At 38.6% G+C, this 21978-nt stretch overlaps 1 protein-coding gene, 1 long non-coding RNA gene and 1 pseudogene across 5 annotated transcripts in view; 1 reads left to right on the forward strand and 2 right to left on the reverse strand.

Annotated features, from left to right (window-relative positions):
• Positions 1 to 13684, reverse strand: part of LOC309659503 (ras-related protein Rap-1b pseudogene) — a 377624-nt pseudogene extending 363940 nt beyond the window's left edge. The window contains exon 1 of the transcript XR_014268350.1: positions 13658 to 13684. The product of XR_014268350.1 is annotated as a ras-related protein Rap-1b pseudogene (transcript). The remainder of the gene's footprint in view (positions 1 to 13657) is intronic.
• The window catches only part of ACAD11 (acyl-CoA dehydrogenase family member 11), a 103363-nt gene that overhangs the window by 62229 nt on the left and 19156 nt on the right, over positions 1 to 21978 (reverse strand). The gene's annotated exons all lie outside the window — the stretch shown is intronic.
• On the forward strand, positions 4 to 21171 carry LOC309659523. Its single transcript, XR_014262860.1, has 2 exons — positions 4 to 11195; positions 18585 to 21171. It is a non-coding gene; the product is annotated as an uncharacterized lncRNA (long non-coding RNA).

Raw genomic sequence — 21978 nt, forward strand, 5'->3', positions numbered from 1 at the left:
TAATTAAAAATAAAAAGGTTTTAATATATTAAATCCAAAACAACTAAAATAAGGAGATGAATGAAATAGAATATATTGAAAATCATATTTTCCATCAAAAGCAAATGTGAGGCTGTAGTTTGCAGTCTTTACCCACAGTGGCACATTTCATTTATCAAATAGAGCCAAGTCCCCTGGTTCCATTACTGGCCAACAGCTCTGCATTTTACTTTACACAGCCTTAACATGTCTACTAATGAACGGAGGCAAAAGCAGTTGAAAAGTTTCAACTGGGAGTAACTATAGTAAAGAAGAAATTCTAACAATTACTTATAATTTAAGAATCTATGCTCTGGTAATGAATCTTACAACATAACAAATATTACACTCCTATGACAATAGTAATTTTTTAAAGTAAGTTATTTCATGCTGTAGATATAAAACTATAATTGTTATAAAAGATGCTGTTTGTTTTATGAATACAAAATCCACCATTATATAGCAACATGATAAAAGAGTTGTGTAATTTGGAACCAATAACACAGAAAGTTTTCCTCATTCTATTTTGTAACAATATGTATCAAGGGACTATATAGCTTTATGTTAAGAACACAGGACATTCAACTGCAAATACAAGGGGAAAAGGCAATTTGTAAAATAATATGCATAGTATCATCCTATTTGTTTAAAAAAAAGGGTACAAATGAATATGCAAAGTTGAAAGAATATACACCAAACTGATAGCAATGGCTATGGTTACTTCATGGGACTGAGGCAGGAGGGATGGGATATGGGAGGAGACACTCCATTGGAGGGTTCTTTATGGGAGGAGTGACATGATAGGATTTGTATTTTAAGGTCACTCTTGCTGCTATATTTTGAATAGACTGTAGGGGAGGCAATGAGGAGGCTGCAGCAATAATCTAGACAAGGTTATCTAAGCCAGATAAAACAGCAAAGCTCACTTAGGCAATGCAAGTTACTGGGTTTCATGCCTTTATGTAACTTTGTGTGTGCTTGCACTCCCTTGCTTCTCTCACACACTTGAACACATTATTGTAGCTTTAAGGAAAAATGTGGTCTTTGGAATCACAGACCTGTATTCAAGTCCTACCTCCAGCATTTACTGGCTGTGTAATTCTGGACAAGCTAGTTAACCTTTCTGATTCTCAGTTTTTGCAGCCATAACATACACCTCTTGCATAGAGTTAGTGTGAAGATGAAATAAGAGCAGGTAACATGTCTATTTTGTTTACCAGTGTCTAGCTGCGAAGTACCTGACATACAGTAGGTGGCCAAAATGTATTTATTCAATGAATAAGTACAGAGCCTGGCATATAGCAGGCAATAAAAAACTTACCATTATGACTATGGGAAAAATTGATCACTGCCTCCTCTATGGTTTGACTTCATAAGACTTTTTATGGTTGTGGTTATATTGAATTATGTTACCATGTTAGCTAGATTTGTTAAATTTGCTTAAAAAAAGGATTGGACGCATTTTTCTCTATACCATTCTGTTTGTTTCTGTGCTCTTGATGTCCAAAGAAAAGAAGATGATATACTTAATTATGCTATAAATGTTTACCTTTTTTTAATTGAAAATTGGGAATTTTCCCCGGAGTTAAGTTTCAAGAAATTTGTAACATTTTAAAAGTAATTACCCAAAAAGCTATAAAACAATAGCCAGTGAGAAAAACTGATGGTTCATCAAATCATCAATTAGTATAAATTAATTAGCAATGGTTTATTAGAATCCTGTCTATTCCTGTTTGTGTACAGAGCTATAAAAAGCATAGCATAACTTCTAGTGGATGGGGTGAACATTTACTAATTCATTTAGCTGCAAAAGAACTTAAAATGATTTCTGAGAGTTTTTCTGAAACCTCAGCACAACTGAAGCTTTTCATTTTGTTGATTATCTTCTACATTAAGTTTTATTTTCTAGGTATGCTTTTTGCCATATTGAATTTTTTTTTAAATTTTTAATTTATTTTTGGCTGTGTTGGGTCTTCGTTGCTGCACGCGGCCTTTCTCTAGTTGCGGCGAGCGGGGGCTACTCTTCACTGTGGTGTGCGGGCTTCTCATCACAGTGGCTTCTCTTGTTGTGGAGCACAGGCTCTAGGCACACAGGTTTCAGTAGTTGTGGCATGCAGGCCCTAGAGCACACGGGTTTTAGTAGTTGTGGTGCAGAGGCTCAGTAGTTGTGGCTCGCGGGCTCTAGAGCACAGACTCAGTAGTTGTGGTGCACAGGCTTAGTTGCTCCGCAGCACGTGGGATCTTCCTGGACCAGGGATCGAACCTGTGTCCCCTGCATTGGCAGGCGGAATCTTAACCACTGCTCCACCAGGGAAGTCCCTTGAATTTTATTAATATGTATGTATATTACCTTTTCAAAACAAAAGAAACACATGCAATACAGTAGGACTGACAATAGATGAAGGAGGTAGGAAAAAAGATAATAATTTTTAATAAAGTGATAAAGCTAAGAGTAGGTTATTATACAAAATTAAATGTCACAGGTCATATTGATATATAGTTTTTAGTGTTGACAGCAGAATTTGCTCTGAGTTTTCTATGGACAAAATAAAGTATGAAGCATAATCAGTCACAATGTTTATAGTGCATGTAGATTAAAAACAAACCAGCTGCACTTGGGTTGCTTCCAAGTGCCCATCAACAGATGATTGGGTTAAGAGGATGTGGTAATATACACAATGGAATATTACTCAGCCATAATAAAGAATGAAATATTGCCATTTGCAACAACATGGATGGACCTAGAGAATATTATGCTTAGTGAAATAAGTCAGACAGAGAAAGAAAAATACTGTATGATATCATTTACATGTGGAATCCAAAATATAATACAAATGAATGCATAGGCAAAACAGAAACAGACTCACAGATATAGAAAACAAACTTGTGGTTACAAAGGTGAAAGGGGAGGGGAGAGGGACAAATTAGGGGTATGGGGTTAACAGATACAAACTACTATATACAAAACAGATAAGCATCAAGGATATATTGTATTGCACAGGGAATTATACTCATTATCTTATAATAACCTATAATGGAGTATAATCTGCAAAAACACTGAATGACAATGCTTTACATCTGAAACTGAAACTAACATTATATTACAAATCAACTGTACTTCAAAACAAAGCAAAAAAACCCAGCTGCTCAAGAGTGACAATTTTCATGGAGAGATCAGTCAAGAGATCAGTCAACTATAAGCAGAACAACCATCAATGAAAAAGACCAGAACCTACCAGAAAAGATCTTCTACAACTAAAAACATAAAGAAGGAACCACAATGGGGTGGGTAGGACAGGTGGACTCACAATATAGTCAAGTCCCATAACCCCAGTTGGATGACCCACAAACTGGTGAATAATTACACTGCAGAGGTTTTCCCACAGGAGTGAGAGGTCTGAGCCCCACGTTGGGCTCCCCATTCTGGGGGTCCTGCATCAGGAAGATGAGCCCCCAGTGCATTTGGCTTTGAAGGCTAGTGGTGATTAATTATGGGAGTCCCAGAGGATTGGGGAAAACAGAGACTTCACTCTTAAACAGTGCACAAAAAATCTCACACACTCCAGGACCCAAAATAAAAGCCATAACTTGATAGGAGCCTGGGACAGACCTACCTGATGGTCTTGGAGAGTCTCCCAGAGAGGCAGGAGGCAACTGCAGCTCACCTTGGGGCCACAGACACTGGTGGCAGCCATTCTTGGGAGCTCCTTCTACCATGTGGACATTGGTGTTGGCAGGCACCATTGTGGAATCCTCCCTCTGGCTTATTACCCCCAGGACCCAGCCCTGCCCTGGCCCAACAGCCTGTAGTCGCCAGTGCTGGGGTGCCTCAAGCCAAGCAACCCACTGGGCAAGGACACAGCCCCACCCATCAGCAGACAGGCTGCCTTAAGACCCCCTAAGCCCACAGCTGCCTCTGGACCTGGCCCTGCCTACCAGAGGGCCCAGGACCTAGCTCCAGCCGCCAGTGGGCAGGGACCAGATGGAAGAAAACCACAATCTGGCAGCCTGCAGACCCAGCCCATCTACCAACAGGCCAGAGACCCTGCCCTGGGACAAGCTTGGCCCCAGCCCTGTTCACTAGTAGGCTAATTCAAGCTTCTGGACACCCCCGACCCTGTGTCAGAAACCCACCCCCCACCAGCAGCAATCTGATACCATCTCTGGAATCCTTGGACCCTGCAACTGACTCCAGGACCTCCTCTGCCTGCCAGTAGTCTGGAAATAACCCCAGGACCTGGCTTCACCCACTAGGAAGGTGGGCAACAACCATGGAGTCTTCTGGACCCTGACTCTGCCAACCAGTGAGCCAGCACTAGCCCTGGGGCCCCCCTGGGCTAGTTCTTCAGTCAGCGGCCTTGTGACCCAGCCCCGCCAACCAGCAGCCGGCAGCCTCCACATAAGGTAGAGCGTAGCAACCAACCAGACTGGGGGCTAACAAAACCTACCAGACTGCCCACATATTCAGCTGGCCACAAGAGAAGGTCCCAGGTAGCCCTCATAGGGGGAACCCCTAGAGCATATAGCTTGGGAGATGAGAAAGAAGTGCACTGCTGGGATGCATAGGACATCTGCTACAGAAGGTCACTTCTCCAAGGTCGGGAAATGTAACTAACTTAGCAGATACATAAAAATACAAACAGCAACTTAGGCAAAATGAGGTGACAGAGGAACATGTTCCAGATGAAGAAATAAGACAAAACCCCAGAAAAAGAACTAAGTGAAGTGGAGACAGGAAACCTACTTAAGAAAGAGTTCAGGGTAGTGATGGTAAAGATGATGAAAAAACCCAGGAGAAGAATGGATACACAGAGCGAGAAGTTAGAAGTTCTTAACAAAGAGTCAAAAAATATGCAGAACAACTGAACAGAGATGAAGAATCCAATAAATGACATGAAAAAATATACTAGAAGTAATCAACGGTAGACTAAATGATACAGAGGAATGGATCAGTGAGCTGGAAGACAGAGTAGTGCAAATCACTGATGTGGAACAGAAAAAGAAAAAATAATGAAAAGAAATGAGGACAGTTTAAGAGACCTCTGGGACAACATCAAGCACAATAACATTTGCATTATAGAGGTCCTACAAGGAGAAGAGAGAGAGAAAGGGGATGAGAACATATTTGAAGACATAATAGCTAAAAACTTCCCTAACCTGGGAAAGGCAATAGACATCCAAGTCCCATAAGTGTAGAGTCCCATAAAGGATTAACCCCAAGAGGAACATGCCAAGACACATTTTAATTAAAATGGCAAAAAGCAAAGATAAAGAGAGACTATTAAAAGCAACAAGGGAAAAGCAAAAAATAACATATAAGGGAACTCCCATAAGGTTATCAGCTGACTTTTCAGCAGAAACTCTACAGGCCAGAAGGGAGTGGTACAATACCTTTAAAGTGGTGAAAGGGGGGCTTCCCTAGTGGTGCAGTGGTTAAGAATCCACCTGCCAATGCAGGGGACAGAGGTTCGAGCCCTGGTCCGGGAAGATCCCATATGCCATGAAGCAACTAAGCCTGTGCACCACAGCTACTGAGCCTGCACTCTAGAGCCTGCGAGCCACAACTACTGAGCCCACACGCCACAACTACTGAAGCCCACGTGCCTAGAGCCCGTGCTCTGCAACAAGAGAAGCCACCAAAATGAGAAGCCCACACATCACTACAAAGAGTAGCTTCCACTCGCCACAACTAGAGAAAGCCAGTGCACAGCAAAGAAAACCCAACACAGCTAAAAATAAATAAATTAAAGAAATAAATTAAAAAAAAAAGAATAAAGTGATGAAAGGGAAACCCTACAACCAGGAATACTCTACCCAGCAAGGCTCTTATTCAGATTTGATGAAGAGATCAAAAGTTTTACAGACAGACAAAAGCTAAAAGAGTTCAGCATCACCAAACTAGGTTTACAAGAAATGTTAAAGAAACTTCTCTAAGCAAAAAAGAAAAGGCCACAACTAGACACAAGAAAATTATGAAATGAAAAAGTTCATTGGTAAAGGCAAACATAAGTAAAGGTAGGAAATTATCCATGTACAAAGCTAGTAGGAAGATTAAAAGACAAAAGTAGTAAAATCATTAATATCCACAATAAGCAGGTAAGGAATACACAACCAATTAGATGTAAAATATGATATCAAAAACAGTAATCATGAGAGGAAGAGAGTACAAATGCAGGGTTGTTAAAATGCATTTGAAATTAAGCAGTCAGCAACTTAGAACAATCATATATATATGTATGTATACCCACCTACCTCATCATAACCACAAACCAAAAATCTATAATAGATATACATACAAAAAAGAAAAAGGAATCCAAACATAACTCTAAAGATACTCATCACATCACATGACAAGAGAACAAAAGAATAAGAAAGGGGGAAAAAAAGACCCACAAAACAATTCTAAAACAATTAACAAAATGGCAATAAGAACTTACATATCAGTAATTACCTCAAATGTAAGTGAAATAAATGCTCCAGTCAAAAGACACAGAGTGGCTGAATGGATACAAAAACAAGACCTGTATAGATGCTGCCTACAAGAAGCTCACTTGAGATCTAAAGACACACAAAGACTGAAAGTGAGAGGATGGAAAAAGGTATTCTATGTAAATGGAAATCAAAAGAAAGCTGGGGTAGTAAAAGTTATATCAGACAAAATAGACTTTAAAATAAAGACTGTTACAAGAGACAAAGACACTACACATAATGATCAAGGGATCAATCCAAGAAGAATATATAACAATTGTAAATACATATGCACCCAACATAGGAGCACCTAAATACATAAAGCAAATATTAGCAGACATAAACGGAGATATCGACAGTAACATAATACTAGTGGGGGACTTTAACACCCCACTTACATTAATGGACAGATCACCCAGACAGAAAATCAATAAGCCTTAAATGACACATTAGAACAGATGGACTTAGTTGATATATATAGAATATTCTATCTGAAAGCAGCGGAATACACATTCTTTTCAAGTGCACATGGACCATTCTCCAGGATAGATCACATGCTAGACCACAAAACAATCCTCAGTAAATTTAAGAAAACTGAAATCATATGAAGCATCTTTTCCAACCACAACGCTAAGAGACTAGAAATCAACTACTAGAAAAAAACTGCAAAAAACACAAGATGCTAAACAATATGTTACTAAACAACAAATGGAACACTGAGGAAGTCAACAAGGAAATAAAAACTTACCTAAAGACAAATGAAAATGAAAACATGATGATCCAAAATTTATGAGATGCAGCAAAAGCAGTTCTAAGAGGGAAGCTTATAGTGATACAAGCTTACCTCAGAAAAAAGAAAAATCTCAAATAAACAACTTAAACTTACACCTAAAGGAACTAGAAAAAGAAGAACAAACAAAACCAAAAGTCAGTAGGAGAAAAGAAATCGTAAAGATCAGAGCAGAAATAAATGAAATAGAGACTAAAAAAATCAATAGAAAAGATAAATGAAACTAAAAGCTGGTTCTCTATGAAGATAAGCAACACTGACAAACCTTTAGTCAGACTTATCAAGAAAAAAAGGGAGAGGTATCAAATCAATAAAATCAGAAATGAAAAAGAAGTTACAACTGACATCACAGAAATATAAAGAATCATGAGAGACTACAATGAACAACTATATGCCAATGAAATGAACAACCTCGAAGAAACAGACAAATTTTTAGAAAGGCACAATCTTCCCAGACTGAACCAGGAAGAAATAGAAAATATGAACAGATCAATTACCAGTAATGAAATTGAATCAGTAATTTAAAAACTCCCAAGAAACAGAAGTCCAGGACCAGATGGCTTCATGGGTAAATTCTACGAAACATTTACAGAAGAGTTAATGCCTATCCTTTTTAAACTATTCCAAAAAACTGCAGAGGAAGTAACACTTCTGAACCCATTCTATGAGGCAAGCATCACCCTGATATCAAAACCAGACAAAGATATGACAAAAAAAGAAAGTTACAGGCCAATATCACTGATGAACATAGATGCAAAAATCCTCAACCAAATACTAGCAAACCAAATACAACAACACATTAAAAGGATCATACACCATGATAAAGTGGGATTTACCCCAGGGATGGAAGGACTTTTCAATATCTGCAAATTAATCAATGTGATACACCACATTAATAAACTGAAGACTAAAAATCATATGATCATCTCAATAGATGCAGGAAAAGCTTTTGACAAAATTCAACATCCATTTATGGTATTTTTCTCAAGAGAGTGGGCGTAGAGTAGGGAACATATCTCAACATAATGAAGGTCATTCATGACAAACCCACAGTTAACATCATACTCAACAGTGAAAAGCTGAAAGGATTTCCTCTAAGATCAGGTACAAGACAGGGATGCCCACTCTTGCCATTTTTATTCAATATAGTATTGGAAGTCCTAATCACAGCAGTCAGACAAGAAAAAGAAATAAAAGGAATCCAAATTTGAAAGGAAAAAGTAAAACTGTCACTCTTTGTAGATCACATGGTACTATACATAGAAAATCCTAAAGACACCACCAGAAAACTACTAGAGCTCATCAATGAATTTGGCAAAGTTGCAGGATACAAAATTAATGTACAGAAATCTGTTGCATTTCTATACACTAACAATGAACTATCAGAAAAAGAAATTAAGGAAATAATCCCATTTACCATTGCATCAAAAAGAACAAAATACCTAGGAATAAACCTACCTAAGGAGGTAAAAGACCTGCAGTTGGAAAACTATAAGATACTGATGAAAGAAAATGAAGATGACACAAACAGATGGAAAGATATACCATGTTCTTGGACTGGAAGAATTAATATTCTTAAAATGACCATACTACCCAAGGCAATCTACAGATTCAATGCAATCCCTATCAAAATACCAATGGCATTTTTCACAGAACTAGAACAAATAATTCTTAAATTTATATGGAGGGAATTCCCTGGAGATCCAGTGGTTAGGACTCTGTGCTTTCACTGCCAAGGGCCTGAGTTCAATCCCTGGTAGGGGAACTAAGATCCCATGAGGCGTGCAGTGTGGCCAAAAAAAAATTAAATTTTTATGGAAACACAAAAGACCCTGAATAGCCAAAACAATCTTGAGAAAGAACAGAAGTGGAGGAATCATGCTCCCTGACTTCAGATTATACTACAAAGCTACAGTCATTAAAACAGTATGGTATTGGCACAAAAACAGACACAAAGATCAATGGAATATAACAGAGAATGCTGAAATAAATCCACACACTTATGGTCAATTAATCTATGACAAAGGAGGCAAGAATATATAATGGAGAAGACAGTGTCTTCAAAACTGGTTCTGAGAAAACTGGACAGCTACATGTAAAAGCATGATATAAGAACATTTTCTCACACTACATACAAAAATAAATTCAAAATGGATTAAAGACCTAAATGTAAGACTAGAAATGAAACTCCTAGATGAAAACAGACCACACTCTTTGATATAAATTGTAGCCATATGTTTTTAGATTTATCTCCTAAAGCAAAGGAAATAAAAGCAAAAATAAACAAATGGGGCCTAATTAAACTTAAAAGCTTTTGCATAGCAAAGGAAACCATCAATAAAATAAGAAGACAACCTACTGAATGGGAGAAAATATCTGCAAATGATATGACCAATATGGGATTAATATCCCAAATATATAAACAGCTCATAAAACTCAATATTTAAAAAAAAAAAAAACCTGATTAAAAAATGGGCATAAGACCTGAATAGACTTTTTTCCAAAGAGGAAATGAAGATGGTCAACAGGCACATGAAAAAATGTTCAACATCGCTAATCATTAGGGAAATGAAATCAAAACCACAATGAGATATCACCTCACACCTGTCACAATGGCCATCATCAAAAAGAACACAAATAGCAAATGCTAGTGAGGATGTGGAGAAAAGGGAATCCTCATACAATGTTGGTGGGAATGTGAATTCGTGCAGCCACTGTGCAAAACAGTATGGAGGTTTTGCAAAAAACTAAAAATAGAACTATAATATGACTCAGCAATTCCACTCCTGGGTATATATCTGAAGAAAACAACAACACTAATTTGAAAAGTTACATGTATCCAGTGTTCATACCAGCATTATTTACAATAGTCAAGATATGGAAGCAACCTAAGTGTCCATCAACAGATGAATGGATATAGAAGACATGATATATATATATATATATATATATATATAAAATGGAATACTACTCAGGCATAAAAAAGAGGGAAATTTTGCCATTTGCAACAACATGCATGGACTTGGATGGTATTATGCTAAGTGAAATAAGTTGGACAGAGAAAGACAAATGCTGCATGATATCACTTATATGTGGAATGTAAAAAATAAACTAGTGAATATAACAAAAAAGAAACAGACTTATAGACTTAGAGAACAAACTAGTGGTTACCAATGGGGAGAGGGAAGGAGGGAGGGGCAATTTAGAGGTAGGGGATTAAGAGGTACAAAGTATTATGTATAAAATAAGCTATAAGGACACAGAGAATATAGCCAATATTTTATAATAACTATAAATGGAGTATAACCTTTAAAATTTGTGAATCACTATACTGTACACCTGTAACTTACATAATACTATATATCGACTATACTTTAATTTTTAAAAAGTAACAATTTTTCTTGGCAATGGCTTAAGAAAAATGTCACCCATCAGTCTGCATGAAGGAAACATTGTGTAGTGGACTGAAATGTCTTCAACAACATCAAGAGAACTTCCAGGGGTATGTAATCCCTAGAAAGTAGCTTGTGCTGAAAAGTGACTAAAAGGACAAAAACGAATCAAGTCTAAATGTGAGAGTGGGAGTCTAGATGTAAAAGGCAACTTGATAGTTCGAGAAGAATAGAAAAGATTTGAAAAAGCCATTTAAAAAAATGTCACAGATTTTACAAAGAGATGAAGTTCCAACCTAGATGAAATTATGCAGCGTAGATATGTCCCAGACCCCATTAACGTGACTTTACGACTTCATTCTGTAGCAAAAATACAATGAACCAAGATCAGGGTTGGAGATTATATATAAAGTCAAGAGGTGAGAAGATTCTGGAATAACAATATAAGGTCAGGAAACTTTATAACTCTTACATTACTTGCACACACATCCAGTCAAAAAATTATTAATTCATTGATAATAAAGAAGGTAGTTCTTGGGAGGAGAGAAGATGGTGGAAGAGTAAGACGTGGAGATCACCTTCCTTCCCACAGATACAGTAGAAATACATCTACACGTGGAACTGCTCCTACAGAACACCCACTGAACGCTGGCAGAAAACGTCAGACCTCCCAAAAGGCAAGAAAATCCCCACGTACCTGGGTAGGGCAAAAGAAAAAAAGAAACAACAGAGACAAAAGAATAGGGACGGCACCTGCACCAGTGGGAGGGAGCTGTGAAGGAGGAAAGATTTCCATGCACTAGGAAGCCCCTTCACGGGCAGAGACTGTGGGTGGTGGAGGGGGGAGCTTCGGAGCCACGGAGGAGAGCACAGCCACAGGGGTGCGGAGGGCAAAGTGGAGAGATTCCCGCACAGAGGATCAGTGCCGACCTGCACTCACCAGCCCGAGAGGCGTGTCTGCTCACCCGCCGGGGCGGGCGGAGCTGGGAGCTGAGGCTAGGGCTTCGGTCGGATCGCAGGGAGAGGACTGGGGCTGGCGGTGTGAACACAGCCTGAAGGGGTTAGCGCACCACAGCTAGTCGGGAGGGAGTCCGGGAAAAAGTCTGCAGCTGCCGAAGAGGCAAGAGACTTTTTCTTCCCTCTTTGTTTCCTGGTGCGCGAGGAGAGGGGTTTCAGAGCACCGCCTAAATGAACTTCAGAGACGGGCGCGAGCCGCGGCTATCAGCGCAGACCCCACAGCAACAGGGGCGCAGAGGAAAAAATGGAGAGACTCCCGCACAGAGGCTCGGCGCCGAGCAGCACCCAGCAGCCCAAGAGGCTTGTCTGCTCAGCCGCCGGGGCGGGCGGGGCTGGGAGCTGAGGCTCAGCTTCGGTTGGATCGCAGGGAGAGGACTGGGGTTGGCGGCGTGAACACAGCCTGAAGGGGTTAGCGCACCACAGCTGGCTGGGAGGGAGACTGGGAAAAACACTGCAGCTGCCGAAGAGGCAAGAGACTTTTTCTTGCCTCTTTGTTTCGTGGTGCGCGGGGAGGGGGGATTCAGAGCGCCGCCTAAACGAACTCCAGAGACGGGCGTGAGACGCTGGGGCTGCTGCTGCCGCCTCCAAAAATCCTGTGTGCGAGCACAGGTCACTATCCACACTGCCCCTCCCGGGAGCCTGTGCAGCCCGCCACTGCCAGGGTCCCGTGATCCAGGGACAACTTTCCTGGAAGAACGCAGGGCGCGGCTCAGGCTGCTCCAACGTCACGCCGGCCTCTGACGCCGCAGGCTCGCCCCGCCTCCTCCGTAGCCCTCCCTCCCCGCGGCCTGGGTGAGCCAGAGCCCCCGAAGCGAAGCAGCTGCTCCATTAACCCCGTTCTGTCTGGGAGGGGAACAGACGCCCTCAGGCGACCTACACGCAGAGGCAGGTCCAAATCCAAAGCTGAACCCCGGGAGCTGTGCGAACAGAGAAGAGAAGGGGAAATCTCTCCCAGCAGCCTCAGAAGCAGCGGATTAAAGCTCCACAATCAACTTGATGTGCCTGCATCTGTTGAATACCTGAATAGACAACGAATCATCCCAAATTCAGGAGGTGGACTTTGGGAGCAGGATATATTAAGTTTTCCCCTTTTCCTTTTTTTGTGAGTGTATATGTAAATGCTTCTGGGTGAGATTTTGTCTGTATAGCTTTACTTTATAATAGCTTTATTTTATTTCACTATATTATAGCCTCTTTCTTTCTTTCTTTCTATTTTTTCTCCCTTTTACTCTGAGCCGTGTGGACGAAAGGCTCTTGGTGCTCCAGCCAGGCATCAGGGCTGTGCCTCTGAGGTGGGAGAGCCAACTTCAGGACACTGGTCCACAAGAGACCTCCCAGCTCCACGTAATACCAAACGGCAAAAATCTCTCAGAGATCTCCATCTCAACATCAAGACCCAGCATCACTCAATGACCAGCAAGCTATAGTGCTGAACACCCTATGCCAAACAACTAGCAAGACAGGAACACAGCCCCATCCATTAGCAGAGAGGCTGCCTAAAATCATAATAAGGCCACAGACACCCCAAAATACACCACCAGACGTGGACGTGCCCACCAGAAAGACAAGATCCAACCTCATCCACCAGAACTCAGGCACTAGTTCCCTCCACCAGGAAGCCTACACAACCCACTGAACCAACCTTAGCCACTGGGGACAGACACCAAAAACAACGGGAACTACGAACCTGCAGCCTGTGAAAAGGAGACCCCAAACACAGTAAGATAAGCAAAATGAGACGACAGAAAAACACACAGCAGATGAAGGAGCAGGGTCAAAACACACCAGACTTAACAAATGAAGAGGAAATAGGTAGTCTACCTGAAAAAGAATTCAGAATAATGATAGTAAGGATGATCCAAAATCTGGGAAATAGAATAGACAAAATGCAAGAAACATTTAACAAGGACGTAGAAGAACTAAAGAGGAACCAAGCAACGATGAAAAACACAATAAATGAAATTAAAAATACTCTAGATGGGATCAATAGCAGAATAACTGAGGCAGAAGAAAGGATAAGTGACCTTGAAGATAAAACGCTGGAAATAACTACTGCAGAGCAGGATAAAGAAAAAAGAATTAAAAGAACTGAGGACTGTCTCAGAGACGTCTGGGACAACATTAAACGCACCAACATTCGAATTATAGGGGTCCCAGAAGAAGAAGAGAAATAGAAAGGGACTGAGAAAATATTTGAAGAGATTATAGTTGAAAACTTCCCTAATATGGGAAAGGAAATAGTTAATCAAGTCCTGGAAGCACAGAGAGTCCCATACAGGATAAACCCAAGGAGAAACACGCCAAGACACATATTAATCAAACTGTCAAAAATTAAATATAAGGAAAACATATTAAAGGCAGCAAGGGAAAAAAAACAAATAACACACAAGGGAATCCCCATAAGGTTAACATCTGATCTTTCAGCAGAAACTCTGCAAGCCAGAAGGGAGTGGCAGGATATACTTAAAGTGATGAAGGAGAAAAACCTACAACCAAGGTTACTCTACCCAGCAAGGATCTCATTCAGATTTGATGGAGAAATTAAAATCTTTACAGACAAGCAAAAGCTGACAGAGCTCAGCACCACCAAACCAGCTTTACAACAAATACTAAAGGAACTTCTCTAGGCAAGAAACACAAGAGAAGGAAAACACCTACAATAACAAACCCAAAATATTTAAGAAAATGGGAATAGGAACATACATAACGATAATTACCTTGAATGTAAATGGATTAAATGCTCCCACCAAAAGACACAGGCTGGCTAAATGGATACAAAAACAAGACCCATATATATGCTGTCTACAAGAGACCCACTTCAGACCTAGAGACACATACAGACTGAAAGTGAGGGGATGGAAAAAGATATTCCATGCAAATGGAAATCAAAAGAAAGCTGGAGTAGCAATTCTCGTATCAGACAAAATAGACTTTAAAATAAAGACTATTACAAGAGACAAAGAAGGACACTATATAATGATCAAGGGATCGATCCAAGAGGAAGGTATAACAATTGTAAATATTTATGCACCCAACATAGGAGCACCTCAATACATAAGGCAAATACTAACAGCCATAAAAGGGGAAATCGACAGCAACACAATCATAGTAGGGGACTTTAACACCCCACTTTCACCAATGGCCAGATCATCCAAAATGAAAATAAATAAGGAAACACAAGCTTTAAATGATACATTAAACAAGATGGACTTAATTGATATTTATAGGACATTCCACCGAAAAACAACAGAATACACATTTTTCTCAAGTGCTCATGGAACATTCTCCAGGATAGATCATATCTTGGGTCACAAATCAAGCCTTGGTAAATTTAAGAAAATTGAAATCATATCAAGTATCTTTTCTGACCACAACGCTATGAGACTAGATATCAATTACAGGAAAAGATCTGTAAAAAATACAAACACATGGAGGCTACACAATACACTACTTAATAACGAAGTGATCATTGAAGAAATCAAAGGGGAAATCAAAAAATACCTAGAAACAAATGACAATGGAGATACGACGACCCAAAACCTATGGGACGCAGCAAAAGCAGTGCTAAGAGGGAAGTTTATAGCAATACAAGCCTACCTCAAGAAACAGGAAACATCTCGAATAAACAACCTAACCTTGCATCTAAAGCAATTAGAGAAAGAAGAACAAAAAAACCCCAAAGCAAGCAGAAGGAAAGAAATCATAAAGATTAGGTCAGAAATAAATGAAAAAGAAATGAAGGAAACAATAGCAAAAATCAATGAAACTAAAAGCTGGTTCTTTGAGAAGATAAACAAAATTGATAATCCATTAGCCAGACTCATCAAGAGAAAAAGGGAGAAGACTCAAATCAATAGAATTAGAAATGAAAAAGGAGAAGTAATCACTGACACTGCAGAAATGCAAAAGATCATGAGAGATTACTACAAGCAACTCTATGCCAATAAAATGGACAACCTGGAAGAAATGGACAGATTCTTAGAAATGCACAAACTGCCCAGACTGAACCAGGAAGAAATACAAAATATGAACAGACCAATCACAAGCACTGAAATTGAAACTGTGATTAAAAACCTTCCAACAACCAAAAGCCCAGGACCAGATGGCTTCACAGGCGAATTCTATCAAACATTTAGAGAAGAGCTAACACCTATCCTTCTCAAACTCTTCCAAAATATTGCAGAGGGAGGAACACTCCCAAACTCATTCCACGAGGCCACCATCACCCTGATACCAAAACCAGACAAAGATGTCACAAAGAAAGAAAACTACAGGCCAATATCACTGATGAACATAGATGCAAAAATCCTCAACAAAATACTAGCAAACAGAATCCAACAGCACATTAAAAGGATCATACACCATGATCAAGTGGGGTTTATCCCAGGAATGCAAGGATTCTTCAATATACGCAAATCAGTCAATGTGATACACCATATTAACAAATTGAAGGAGAAAAACCATATGATCATCTCAATAGATGCAGAGAAAGCTTTCGACAAAATTCAACACGCATTTATGATAAAAGCCCTGCAGAAAGTAGGCATAGAGGGAACTTTCCTCAACATAATAAAGGCCATATATGACAAACCCACAGCCAACATTGTCCTCAATGGTGAAAAACTGAAACCATTTCCACTAAGATCAGGAACAAGACAAGGTTGCCCACTCTCACCACTATTATTCAACATAGTTTTGGAAGTGTTAGCCACAGCAATCAAAGAAGACAAAGAAATAAAAGGAATCCAAATCGGAAAAAAAGAAGTAAAGCTGTCACTATTTGCAGATGACATGATACTATACATAGAGAATCCTAAACATGCTACCAGAAAACTACTAGAGCTAATCAATGAATTTGGTAAAGCACCAGGATACAAAATTAATGCACAGAAATCTCTTGCATTTCTATACACTAATGACGAAAAATCTGAAAGTGAAATTAAGAAAACACTCCCATTTACCATTGCAACAAAAAGAATAAAATATCTAGGAATAAACCTACCTAAGGAGACAAAAGACCTGTATGCAGATAATTATAAGACACTGATGAAAGAAATTAAAGATGATACAAATAGATGGAGAGATATACCATGTTCCTGGATTGGAAGAATCAACATTGTGAAAATGACTCTACTACCCAAAGCAATCTACAGATACAATGCAATCCCTATCAAACTACCACTGGCATTTTTCACAGAACTAGAACAAAAGATTTCACAATTTCTATGGAAACACAAAAGACCCCGAATAGCCAAAGCAATCTTGAGAACGAAAAATGGAGCTGGGGGAATCAGGCTCCCTGACTTCAGACTATATTACAAAGCTTCAGTAATCAAGACAGTTTGGTACTGGCACAAATACAGAAATATAGATCAATGGAACAGGATAGAAAGCCCAGAGATAAACCCACACACATATGGTTACCTTATCTTTGATAAAGGAGGCAAGAATATACAGTGGAGAAAAGACAGACTATTCAATAAGTGGTGCTGGGAAAATTGGACAGGTACATGTAAAAGTATGAAATTAGAACACTCCCTGACAGCATGCACAAAAATAAACTCAAAATGGATTAAAGACCTAAGTGTAAGGGCAGACACTATCAAACTCTTAGAGGAAAACATAGGCAGAACACTCTATGACATACATCACAGCAAGATTCTTTTTGACCCAGCTCCCAGAGAAATGGAAATAAGAACACAAATAAACAAATGGGACCTAATGAAACTTAAAAGCTTTTGCACAGCAAAGGAAACCATAAACAAGACCAAAAGACAACCCTCAGAATGGGAGAAAATATTTGCAAATGAAGCAACTGACAAAGGATTAATCTCCAAGATTTACAAGCAGCTCATGCAGCTCAATAACAAAAAAACGAACAACCCAATCCAAAAATGGGCAGAAGACCTAAATAGACATTTCTCCAAAGAAGACATAAGATGGCCTACAGACACATGAAAGAATGCTCAACATCATTAATCATTAGAGAAATGCAAATCAAAACTACAATGAGATATCATCTCACACCGGTCAGAATGGCCATCATGAAAAAATCCAGAAACAATAAATGCTGGAGAGGGTGTGGAGAAAAGGGAACACTCTTGCACTGTTGGTGGGAATGTAAATTGATACAGCCACTATGGAGAACAGTATGGAGGTCCCTTAAAAAACTACAAATAGAAGTACCGTACGACCCAGCAATCCCACTACTGGGCATATACCCTGAGAAAACCATAGGTCAAAAAGAGTTATGTACCAAAATGTTCATTGCAGCTCTATTTACAATAGCCAGGACATGGAAGCAACCTAAATGTCCATTGACAGATGAATGGATAAAGAAGATGTGACACATATATACAATGGAATATTACTCAGCCATAAAAAGAAATGAAATGGAGGTATTTGTAATGAGGTGGATGGAGTTAGAGTCTGTCATACAGAGTGAAGTAAGTCAGAAAGAGAAAAACAAATACAGTATGCTAACACATATATACGGAATGTAAGGAGAAAAAAAAAAAAAAGCCATGAAGAACCTAGTGGCAAGACGGGAATAAAGACACAGACCTACTAGAGAATGGACTTGAGGATATGGGGAGGGGGTGGGGTGAGATGTGACAGGGTAAGAGAGTGTCATGGACATATATACACTACCAAATGTAAAATAGATAACTAGTGGGAAGCAGCCGCATAGCACAGGGAGATCAGCTCGGTGCTTTGTGACCACCTAGAGGGGTGGGATGGGGAGGGTGGGAGGGAGGGAGATGCAAGAGGGAAGAGAAATGGGAACATATTGTATATGTATAACTGATTCACTTTGTTATAAAGCAGAAGCTAATACACCATTGTAAGGCAATTATACTTCAATAAAGATGTTTTAAAAAAAAAAAAAAAAAAAGAAGGTAGTTCTTGAAATGATTGATCATGCCCACCTGGGCCAGGCAAGGTGAGAAGTCAAATGAAGTCATAAGGGTTTCATGGATTCTAAAGTAAGAGCAATCAAATTTGTAGCATCTCACGTGAGGTATAAAGAAATAAAAGAAGTAGAAGGTAGTGAGGCTGTGGTCAAAGACAAGGGTTTCAGTTTCTAGATTACCAAAGCTGACCAGTTCCAACAGAGATAAGCAGCAGTACAGTGTGGAAGGAATCATATGGAATTGGAAGTCAGTAGGTCTGAGTTCAAAACCTGGCTTTATGACCAAAGAGCGTATTAAGGGTATTTAAAAACATCTGAAAAGTAAAAAGATTGGAAAAAAACCCAATCCCCCTGTCTTTTCTAGCAATAAAATTAAGTTTGATAACTAAGCTTTTCTCTAACTACACTGACATCTTAGAAATAGTGGGGGAATTAAAGAGAAAAATCCATTAAAAACACAAGTTTTGTTTTGCATAACAAATTTTTTTTTTCATAAGAGAACATATAAAAGGCTGCAAGGCAGATGACTTCAGAAAAAAGTGTCCTTATATTTATCGTAAATACATCTGACTACTAATTAATGAATGCAGATAAAATATCTATGGGTTTATTAAATATATTTATTTTTCAAGTTGAAATGGTAATATGTACATTAAACTCCAAAGTCTTAAACATTTCTCTGCCAGATGGGTAAGATTTATATTTGGAAAATTAATGATATTTTCCAGGAAAACTGGATTTCTTTTAAACATTGTAGTGAGCATTTTGTACTACTGAAACACTTGCTCAAACATTCTTCAAATACTTTACATATCAGTAACTAGAAAATAACTAGGGATTGTGAAATTGAATGATATATTTTAGTTTTGTTATTCCCTTTAGTAATTCTTTACTGGTTTACCACACACATTCCTAGATGGTTTATCATTTAAAATTGTTTTTGTTTTCTTTCTTAATTGTTGCGTTTTCTGATGACAAAAATAAAATATGCTGTTGTTTGGGGGAAAAAACCCCAATAAAACCTCAAACCTTAAACATTACAGAAATGTACAACTTATAAATCTCCTATAATTGCATCCCCTATAACTACTGTTTAGGTTTTAGTACATATCTACTAAAAGTAAAGATTTGCTTTTACCCCAATTTTTTCTAAAGAATAGACCTTGATAGGCAATCTTAGAAAAACAGAGGGGAAAAGAATGGAAAAGAAGAAGAGAATTGAAATAAGTTGAGCACCAGTTGTGCCAGGTACCAGCTAGTTGCTCCATATCAATTACCTCATTTCAGCTCCTTGGGAACCCTGAAATTTTTTTTCCCCCAATCCAAAAGGCACACAAGTCACACAATGTCAATTTCCTGGCTTTGATAATATACTCTAGTTGTGTGAGATCTCTTTGGGGAATCTGGATGATGGATACACAGGGCCCTCTACTATTTTTACAACTTCTTGTGAGTCTTTAATGATTTCAAAATAAAAAGTTACAATAAAAACTGAGGCACAGAAAGGGGTTAAGGTCATACTGGTAGAGAATAAAAATTAAGCATAAATAAATGAGATGGAAATAGTACCTTAGTGATTAATTAAAATCAATTCTTTTAACATAGATTCATTCAGAAACATGTAACTATCTGCAGAAATGAATAAGATGCATTTACTGCTTTATAGGAGCTCTTAGTCTAGAAGGTCCTCATTTATTGAGCATCTACCATATAGACTCTAGAAACAAAGGTAAGAAAAAAATTAATTAAAGGTATAATCCTTACCCTCAAAGGAAAAATAAAAAGCTTTCAATCATACCCCTAGGAATACATACAGTTGAGCACATACCTATACACATCCAGGGACTGATTTTCCAATTTGTGAAGTGCCTTCATGAAAAAACAAACATAGTCTAATTTTCTACTTATTTATGAAATTTAAAAAATGAGATGGAACTATTGACTAGAATTAAACTATTGACTAGAATTAAATTCTAAAGTTTCATAGCTTTTAATGCCAGTCCACAGTGGGAATGTTTTCCTTCTTTGACTACTCTCTTAGTTTTATTGTATGATATACTTCAGCATTTGCGTACATATTGTTCTCTGCTGTTACCCGAGTATCTTTTCTCTCCATCTGTATTTTGAGCTCATTAAGAGCTGTTTTTCCTTCTAACCCCATGTTTCAGAGCACACAGTTGGTAATAAATAAATGCCAGTTGACTTGTACTTTGTCAACTGTATGTTACTTCCATAAAAAATTAGCTACACAGGGCTTCCCTGGTGGCGCATTGGTTGAGAATCTGCCTGCCAATGCAGGGAACACGGGTTCGAGTCCTGGTCTGGGAAGATCCCACATACTGTGGAGCAACTGGGCCCGTGAGCCACAACTATTGAGCCTGCGCGTCTGGAGCCTGTGCCCCGCAACAGGAGGGGCCGCGATAGTGAAAGGCCCGCGCACCGCGGTGAAGAGCGGCCCCCGCACCGTGATGAAGAGTGGCCCCCGCTTGCCGCAACTAGAGAAAGCCCTCCAACGAAACGAAGACCCAACACAGCCATAAATAAATAAATAAATAAATAAATAAATAAATAAAGTAGCTATTAAAAAAAAAAACAATTAGCTACGCATATTTATATGAGACAGAAATTGATTAACTTTGATTTAACTAATAATTATGGGATTACTGGGTATAAAGTAGAAGACATTTTACTAGCTACTATATAACCCTAAAACATAAAAGATAATGATATATGTAACAAATTAGCATTGCCTACACAGAACTTAAGTTAGATGATTCCTGTTTGGCAACTTTAATCCTATAAAAAATGGTTTTCTAACATGAGATTAAATATAAAAAGGGAATAACTATTTGGAACTTACCTGCCATTACTTTCAGCATATTTAATATTTAATTTCAGCATATTTAAACATTTTGGTAGACAACACATAACTAAGGAGATTTAGGTCTGAATTTTTCCTTCCTTGCTTAAGTAATGAATGTAAAAGTACTGTAGTTATATTGATAGAACACATAAAGAATGCTGACTTATTCAAAGATAGGCTCCAAAAATATTAATGAACCAAATGAAATAGATAAAATATAGACCAGATCCTGCTGTTTTAAGGTATACGCTTTTCTAATTTTTCCAGGTTATAAATTAGCAATCTTTAATTTTCCTATTCTATATTTAACAGTTATAATTTAGAATTTAACCATACCATTAACAATAAGTTACATATGCACACATACGTATAATTACATATACATAATTTAAATACCCAAACTGACTTTTCTGTGAAAAATTTTCTGTCTTGATGGTGAATGTGCTCGTATGTCTTTATATTATATTTGAACTTTCAATTGATATAGTAGTACTTTGAATTACGACAGCAATGCAAT

This window comes from Balaenoptera physalus (assembly GCF_965194825.1).
Source record: "Balaenoptera physalus genome assembly, chromosome: 4".
Classification (NCBI taxonomy): Eukaryota; Metazoa; Chordata; class Mammalia; order Artiodactyla; family Balaenopteridae; genus Balaenoptera; species Balaenoptera physalus.